Below are 9,167 nucleotides of genomic sequence, written 5' to 3'. Positions count from 1 at the left end.
TAGATCTTTTACCCAAGTGGTTTTCTCTCTGCCACGACCCCGTGTGACCAGAGCGCGGGGCTGGGGGACAGGGGGAGGGCCGCCGCCGCTGTCTCCGGGTCGGGGTGGGGGAAAGGCCTCGGGGCACCCTCAGGCTTCGCGGTGACTTTACTGGGATCGTTCGGCCGAGGAAGCCGTGATGGGAAAGATGCCGAGGGAACGGTGTGCTGGTTGAGAGTCCAGAGCAGAAGCAGGAGCTTCAACGCGAACCCCGCCAAGCAGGGCTAGGGCTCTGTCTCCATCCCCACGACGCGCTGAGCGGCAGGAGGAACGGAGATGTGATTTCTGAGGTGAATGCCCAGTTCTGCAGTAAATAGCAAACAGAAAGGAGTCCTTAGTCTGTTTCCCACGTTCAGAATGCACGTCTAAATCGGAAGACTGAGAAGCCAAGGAGATCCTGACCTCCTCTCCCCCACCTCGAAAATAAATAAATAACTTTAAAAGGGGGGAGGGGCGGGAGGTGCTTTAGTGCCTTTATAAAATCCCAGAACAAACAGTTCAGGCAGCAAACACACATCATCTTCATTCCACTCAAAGGAGTGCTCCAAATGTCAGTCTCCCCGGGGAGAGCAGAGGAAGATGGGGGAGGGCGGGCCTGAGTGTGTTGATTCGGGGCCAGCGAACTCCGTATGAATAGAAATGTAGTAATCTTGAGTCATCTGGCTGCGTAATAAGCGCTTGTGAGCGTGTGACAATGCAGTTTGGTTTAAAGGAAGTTTTGGGGAGTTTGTGTTTTGTTCATAGATTTTTATCTTAAAAACTAGTCCCCTGCCTTCCTCATATTGTGAGGCAGAACACTTAGATTTCTTCGGCTCTGCTCTGAGCACACGATAGGGTCCTGATAGATTGCAGCTGATTTTTTTAATCCAGGAAGTTAAGCCAAGTGGGGAGCACAGGAGGGTGGGGGATTCGCCAGGAAGTCCATATGCGTTAAAATGCAGGGATGTTGTTTACCTGTGACCATATCCAGATACTACAGATAGCAGTAAGTGTGACCTCAGACAGAAAAAAAGTTTCACTTTTACCACTTCCTCAGGTTAGTCAGGGAGAAAGTTAGCAGCTCTGAATGCAGACCAAAGCAATCAAATTACTGATGGGTTCTAAGAGAGGTCAAAGAGAAAGAAATAGTCATTCATTTAATAAACTCTACTGTCTGTGGCTGTTTTATTTACTCTGTTAATAGCTGTTTATATGTATATTTTCTCTGTGTTATCACCCCAGTATTTAGTATTTATGACTTTTTAAAAGGTCAACTGCTTAAATCAATTATGGTATATGCACACAAAGGTAAACATTTTTTACACTTGATCTTAGCCAAAGGACGAGAAGGGGTAGGTTAACATTTTTTAAATGAGATAGAGCAATATATATGGATGTATAAATATATCTAGAGTAAGTGAAAAATTATTTATCATTAACCCATTTGTGGGGAATATACCAGTATATATATTTCTGTATGCATAGAAAATTCCTGGGGAGGAGGGGTGGCAGAAAACTGTTAAGTGTGCATATCCAGAATAGAAAGAATGTTTCCTTTGCACTTTAACCTTCCACTATAATTTGAATGTTTGACCCAAATAATGGATTGCTTTTATAATGATAAAAATACTAATTTAAGACATTAAAAATATTTACTTCATTTTTACCTTTCCTACACCAAAACTTCAGCTGTCCCACCTCCAAAACAACTTCACCAAATTACAACAGTACACCTGGCAGGAGAAAGAGTTGGTAGGTAGTAATGGGCCAAATAAACCTTGGCAATTATGAATAACCAACCAACTTTCCATGATATGCTTATCTGCTGCCTTGGTTAGTTATATATTAAAATGGCTCATTTTGCAAGAAAGTGTGATAATGAAGAAGAAAAATTTTAAGTGGATGTTTTTAAGATATGTTCACTTATATTATAGGATTCAACTCATTATACAGTTATCTGTTTCACTTTTGCCTTCATCTTAGATTGTAATGTCCCTGAGGACAGGGATGCTGTGATACAAAAGATACAATGCCTGTTTCATAGTGGATGTAAATTAAGTGTTTGTCAGATGAATGTAGAATGTAGTGCTGCCACTGAGAAGGGATGTGGTGTCCTCAGAAACGACGATGCCTCTCCAGCATCTGGGTAGCATCTGTATCTTCAGTGGGAGGATGGATCAGTGCCAGTTCCCCATCTGAACTTCTGCTTCACAAGGTTAGAGATCTGGCTGGCCTGAATTAAAGGTGCAGTGTCTGCAAACAAACAGATAAATTTACCTAACTCAGCATGGGATGACCTTAATCAAATTCATCACTTAAAGCATGCAGTGTATTAATTAGGCCTAGAGTAGTAACAACAGTGGCTGGAGACACAGGATTCATGAGTTGTAGTCCCTACTCCATCACTAAGTGTTGTGTGGCCCTAGACAAGTAAGTGACTTAGCCACTTCTTATTTTTAAAATGAGGAGCTTGAACTAGATGACCAGTCATAGATGCAAAAGTCTGGTTCTAAGTTGAATGGTTAAATTTCTCCTCTCCTAGCTTATATACTAAGTGATATATACATTATTGAAGAGTAATTAATACACAAATGAGAGAGACAAGAAGTTATGTGAATGTTAAGATACATTTCTAGTCATGTTATACATAAATTATGCCTTTATTATGTAAATGGATCTTGTCCATATAAGAAAAATGACAGGCTAATATGCTAACAGTAAATTTTAAAGGAATGAATCCTAATCCAAATAAGATGAAATATAGAGGAGATTGTTTTTAATTTTACTGATTGATTTTAAAGAAAGTGAGAAAGTGGGAGAGCGAGAGAAAAAGAGAGAAACATAGATTTGTGGTTTTACTTATTTATGCTTGCACTGGCTGATTCTTGTTTGTGCCCTAACTGGGTATCGAATGTACAACGTTGGTGTATCAGGATGATGCTCTAACCGACTGAGCTACCCCGCCAGGGCTAGAGAGGATTTGATTAGAATCTAAAGTATCAGCAAATGCAGAAGCAGATTTATTGACCTGAAACAACATGAAAAGATATTATCAGAAAAAAAGAAATCCATAAAACAAGAATAACAAGGATGTGGAGAATAGAGTTGGAAAATAAAGTTAAAGAGAAAACTTTTATTTATTAATGTAACTTGTCAGAATTTAGCCAAAGCATAGTTTTATTTTAATTATTTTTTTTTTATTGATTTGAGAGAGAGAGAAAGAGAAACATCAATTTGTTGTTCCACTTACTTATGCATTCAGTGGTTGCTTCTTGTATGTGCTCTAGCTGGGGAACGAACACGCGAAGTCTTGGAATACTGGGACAAGGTTCTAACCAAATGAGATACCAGGCCAGGGCCAAAGCACAGACAGTTAAAGATTAAGACATATAATCAGGTGTCATTGTTAAGGTAGTGGAAGTTTACATAATTAAATATCCTCTTAGAACTCTAAATAGTCACCCTAGTTAATTATTTTTAGCATCAATTATTATCCTCCCTTTTTGAACATATCCAAGAACTGAAGTAGCACAAGGATAAGCCCTCTACCCAGTTTTCAAGTGAGTCATGGGTAAAACTGTTACAAGAAAACAAACTCCTGTCACCAACGTTCATGTTCCAACTGTTGGATAGTGTACAGGCTTAAGCATCCCTCCTTCTCCTCCTCCTCCTCCTCCTCCTCCTCCTCCTTCTTACTTTTTAAAGAGCAAATTAAAATTAAAAGGGGAGGGAACTGGAGGGTTGCAGAAACCATTGTAAACCATTGTATTCACTCTCAGATTAATGCAGTCTCTCCCTCCCATTCCCATCAGCCATCCTTTGCCTACTCACTCCTAATTTGAATCCTTTTCACATTTATAAAAATCACTCCCTGGTAACACAAACCTCCAGGCTTGTTCGGGAATAAGACCTTCTATTTGTCTGATTGTTTTGTAGGTGATTCTCTTTTTTATGATATATTTCAAGAGACCTAGGGAACTAAGTAAATTGAAGCACTAGCAAATGACTGTAGGAAAAGCAAAGTTGTTGAACATCAAAATGAATTCAATCATAAATTAGCTCAGAATAGTTCTGAAGAAAATAAACCACCCAGGTGGAAGTGTGCATTGAGATACTGATAGTCTGCTCCCCTATTAAACCATGCATAAGTAAAATGGACACATATGTAATACCCTTTGTAATAAAAAATTAAAAAATAAATAAATAAACCATGCATAAGTATCACAGTGGCACCTTATTCCCGTTTTTCATAGTTATGTAATTTATACACTAGAAGTTTACATAAGAAAATACCACCATTTCTAACTAACACACACTATGTTACCCAAAGAAATGTGCTTAGAGATGCCCCAAGATCGGCACACAGTTTCCAGTTCTAGATTGAGACACACTGTGGTTACCAAAGTCTTTTCCTTTAAAACATATTTCTGGTCCTGGCAGGTGTGGTGCAGTTGACTGGACATGGTCCCGTGCACCAAAAGATTGCCAGTTCCATTCTGGTCAGGACACATGCCCGGATTGGGGGCTCAGTTCCCAGTAGGGAGCATACAGGAGGCAGTGGATCAATGTCTTTCTCTCACATCGATGTTTCTCTCTCTCTCTCTCTCTCTCTCTCTCTCTCTCTCTCTCTCTCTCCTCTTTTCCCTCTCCCTTCCTCTCTCTAAATATCAATTAAAAATTTTAAAAAAACATTTCTGTAGCATGGTGTGTGGCACTTTTCTTTCTTTTGCTCTAGGTTGGGAATAATTATGGCTCCCCTTATTGTATAGATAGAACTACTCTGAAGCAGAGAGAATTCAAGGAACTGGCCAACTCAAACAGGTTAATAAGTAGATCAAAACTCCTAAAGTCCAGCACTGTATTTTGCTTTTTCCTACATTATGAAATGAAAATGGTGGTATTGAAAATGCACAACTGACTCTGAAAAAGAGGCTCCTTTCGACTCTCGCTGGTGTTTGTAAATGAACTAAACATTCTACAGCTGTCACTTGTGGAACCATTTGTAGCAAACATCAGTCACGGCTTAATAACATGCAGTTTGGTCATGACTGCCATTTCATCCAGTATGCCTCACCCATGAGGATGAGTCATACCAAAATTACTTGGTGTTTTAGTCGGCTTGGGTCACCATAACTGAACACCATGGACTGAGTGGCTTGTAAATAACAGAAACGTTTCCCACAATTCTGGAGGCTGGAAGTCCAAGATCCGGTGCCAGCATGGTTGAGTTCTGGTGAGAACCCTCTTCCGGGTTGTGGATTGTCAACTTCCGACCAAGTCCTCACATGGCAGAAGGGGTGAGGGGGCACTCTGGGGCCTCTTTCATAAGGCAATAATCCCATTCATGACAACTTCACCTTTCTAATCTAATCATCTCCCAAAGACCCTTCGAATACCATCACACTGGGGGGTCAGGTTTCAATGTATGACTTGGGGGATGGGTAAATATTCAGTATACAGCACTTGGGTAGCATTTTCAAAGGACTACTCTAGAACTTCCTAGGCAGGAACTGGAGGGGCAGAGGAGGAAGGGGCACATATAGCTTGAATAAGCTTCTGGGAACCTTGGCTGGTGTAGTTCAGTGGTTAGAGCTTGGGCCTGCTCACCAAAAAAAGCCTGGGATTCAATTCCTGGGCAAGCGCATGTACCCGGGCTGCAGGTTCCAGCCCTGCCCTGGTTGGGGTGTGTGCGGGAGGCAACCAATCGATGTGCCTCTCTCACATCGATGTTTCTCTGTCTCCCCCTCCTTTCCATTCTCTCTAAAAATTATGGAAAATATCTTCAGGTGAGGATTAACAAGTAAATCAAATAAATAAAATAAAATAAAATAAAATAAAAAGCTTGAAAAATCTCTCAGGAAGTAAAATGAGATGAAAAGAGAAAGGTAAAAAGATGAGGAAGTTACTGTCTAGTCCAGAAAGTTCAATATGGGAGTTCCAGGAAGAGAGAACAGCAAAAATGGAGAGGAAAAATTATCAAAGAAAACAATTCAAGAAAATTCCCTGGAATGAAAGAACATGACTTTCCAAATTGAAAGAGCCTATTGAGCTCCCAAGACAATGGATGAAAATGAACCCACACCGAGGCACATCTTATTATTTATTATTTATTGCATTGTTTGTATTATAACTGTGAACCTACTTTTGCTCACCCCATATTCTAAAAACTTTCAAGAAAGAAAAATAGGATTCTAAAAAGAATCAAGTATCAGAATAGCCTCGGACTTCTTGATGCCAGAAAATAGTAAGAGGAAATGATTTTTTTTTTCCTTCCATGATTTCTAATGTAGTGTTTCCCTGCCAAATTATTAAGTGGGAAGGTAGTATATAGATTTTTCAGACGTGCAAGGTCAAAAACATTACCGCAAAGGTCCATTTCTCAGGAAGCTATCAGAGGATCTGTTTAACCAAAATAAGAAAAGAGAAAATGAAATCCAGGATATAAGGTTCTGATAGATGGGAAAGTAGGTGGGTGGTGAAAGGAACATCTAAGGCCGCAGCTCTGAGGGAACCTAAAGGTCAAACAATCAGTGACCTGGAGCAGGGCAGAGGCCCTGGGAGAAGCATCAAGAAAATGGCCTGGGTACAATGACTAGTGTTTAAGGCATTTTGAGGGAAATTAATAAAATTTGGGGGCGGGACCACTTTGGAGATGTATTAACGGTAAGTATGTAGAGACTACATAGCTCAGTCTGCCAAGCGGTGTCATGATTGCCCACTCAGGAATTTATTGGCTATCTAGACACATGACACAATACACTCACGGTGAATCTAAATAAAGTATTTTTAGTACGAACACTAAGCTGGGGTTCCCAGCAGAAAAGGGGCTCATTCATCGGTCAGATGAGAAATAAGCAAAGGGATACAGGTGGTTTGGCTTTTTAAAAAAATATATCTGTATTCATTTTAGAGAGGAAGGGAGGGGGAGAGATAGAAGCATCAATGATGAGAGAATCATTGATCAGCTACCTCCTGCACGCCCCCTACTGAAGATCAAGCTCGAAACCCGGGCATGTGCCCTGACTGGGAATCAAACCATGACCTCCTTCCTGGTGCATAGCATAGGTCGATGCTCAACCACTGAGCCGGGTGGTTTGGGGCTTTTTTGTGGTTAAATGGTCGAGTCAGAATAGTGGGGAATTCCCTTGGCATGGGCTAGTCTGCATTATTTGAAATTCCCATCAGCTGTTGTAATTAAGAATTACACAGTAATTCTTAACTTAGTTGCCCAGATGTGGAGCAGATAGGAAAAAAAAAAGTGGAAATTGAAAGCTGACAACAGTCAAACATAAAAAATGGAGTCAAGCCTCTGTTACAAAATCCAAGTTACAGGGGGAAAAGACAATTATTAACTCAAGAAAAAAAAAGTTGTATAGGAAAAGGTATGTATTAATAGGATAGAATACTCTATGGCCCAGGTGTGCATAACATTTACAAAGTCAAATCAAATCAATATACAATGAAGTCACTGTCATGTTGAAAAGACAAGGAAGGTGTTCGTGTATGTGGTGGACATCATAGGATTTGTTGAAAATGAGCTAAATTTTCACCTCTGAGAGTTGGAAGTCACAAAATTTATTTTTAAAACAGTAATGCAAATGTTCTTTTGAGACATGGATAATTCCAAAGCAACTGGATAAAATAGTGGATAGTGGTTGCCTCTGGGAAGGCAAAGCATAAGAAATGGTGGGCAGTGATATGGGACAGGGTACATTGGAGGACAGCTGTTTCATTTGTTTGTTAACGAAACATATATTTGTATTGATTTCAGAGAGGAAGGGAGAGGGAGAGAGAGATAGAAACATCAATGATGAGAGAGAATCATTGGTCCGCTTGCCTCCTGCACACCCCACAATGGGGATCGAGTCTACAACCCAGGAATGTGCCCTGGCCAGGAATCGAACCGTGACCTCCTGGTTCATAGGTCAGCGCTCAACCACTGAGCCACACCTGCAGGGCCATAGCACTCATTTTAATCTCTGTTTAACTAAAGGTAATAACACAACATTCTTTTTACTTATGTCTTTATTGTTGAAAGTATTACATATGTCTCTCTTTTTTCCCCATTGACCCCTTCTAGCCTGTCCCTGGCCACCTAGAACATATTCTTGAGTGCTTATTATGAGCCAGACACTATATGAGGTACTGTAACCGGAACCCAACTCTGGCCGCCTGCCATCACAAAAAACCAAACCCTTGAGACAGATGCTGGTGAAAAAGGAAAGAGGTTTTTATCAAGTGCCGGTCACCTGAGGAAATGGGGGACTCTTGTCACAAAGCCGATCTCAACATCTCCGTACAGGCAGAGGTTTTTATACGGAGGGAGAAGGAAAGCACAACAAAGAGATCAGGGAAGGGGGTTAAAAAGTTCTCTACATGCAGGCCAGCATGGTCCATTCTGATAATGATCTTGAAACTGGTCAAGTGATGGTCTGGTGTGCATCATCCTGGACTTCGTCATCCTGCTTCTGTGGCGGGAGGTCAGCAAGTCTCCTGGACCTGGGATGACTTAACGGTTGGGATCTGTGTCTTCTGACGTTAGCTCCTAGGATTCTTACATAAACATGCTGTTTATCTACAAGCTACGTATTAGTCACAATAAGCATTTACAGAAACAATGTCAAAAGAAGGTGGGGTGGGTTACAATTCCTCGTTACAGTACTTTACATACTTTATCTCATTTAATCTCCAAAGCAACATTATTTCTATGAAATAGGAATCAAACCTGGGACCCTTCAGTCCGTAGGCTGACGCTCTATCCACTGAGCCAAACCGTCTTGGGCTAGATGCTATTATTAATAAGCCTCTCATTTTCCAGATAAGGAACCTGAAGTTTAAAGAAGTTAAGCAATTGCTCAAAGGAATGAAGATAGAAAGCAGATAGGCTGACATTTGATCTCAAAGAGTCTGACTCCCGAGTTTACACTCTAAACGCTGCACTATACCTTCTAAACAATGTGCCAAAAATAACACTTTTCACTCATCCATTCAGCAAACCTGCTGTGTGCCAGGCACTAGTCCCGGTGCTGGTGATCCAACAGTGTTCAAAGCAACACCCCTCACCTCATAGAACTTACTTTCTAGTGTAGGAGACAGACGACAAACACATTTTAATACGCATGCACATTTTCTTTTGATTGTAAGGGAGA

Source organism: Myotis davidii, unplaced genomic scaffold, assembly GCF_000327345.1.
Source record: "Myotis davidii unplaced genomic scaffold, ASM32734v1 scaffold187, whole genome shotgun sequence".
Classification (NCBI taxonomy): Eukaryota; Metazoa; Chordata; class Mammalia; order Chiroptera; family Vespertilionidae; genus Myotis; species Myotis davidii.
This window is presented reverse-complemented; position numbering follows the sequence as displayed.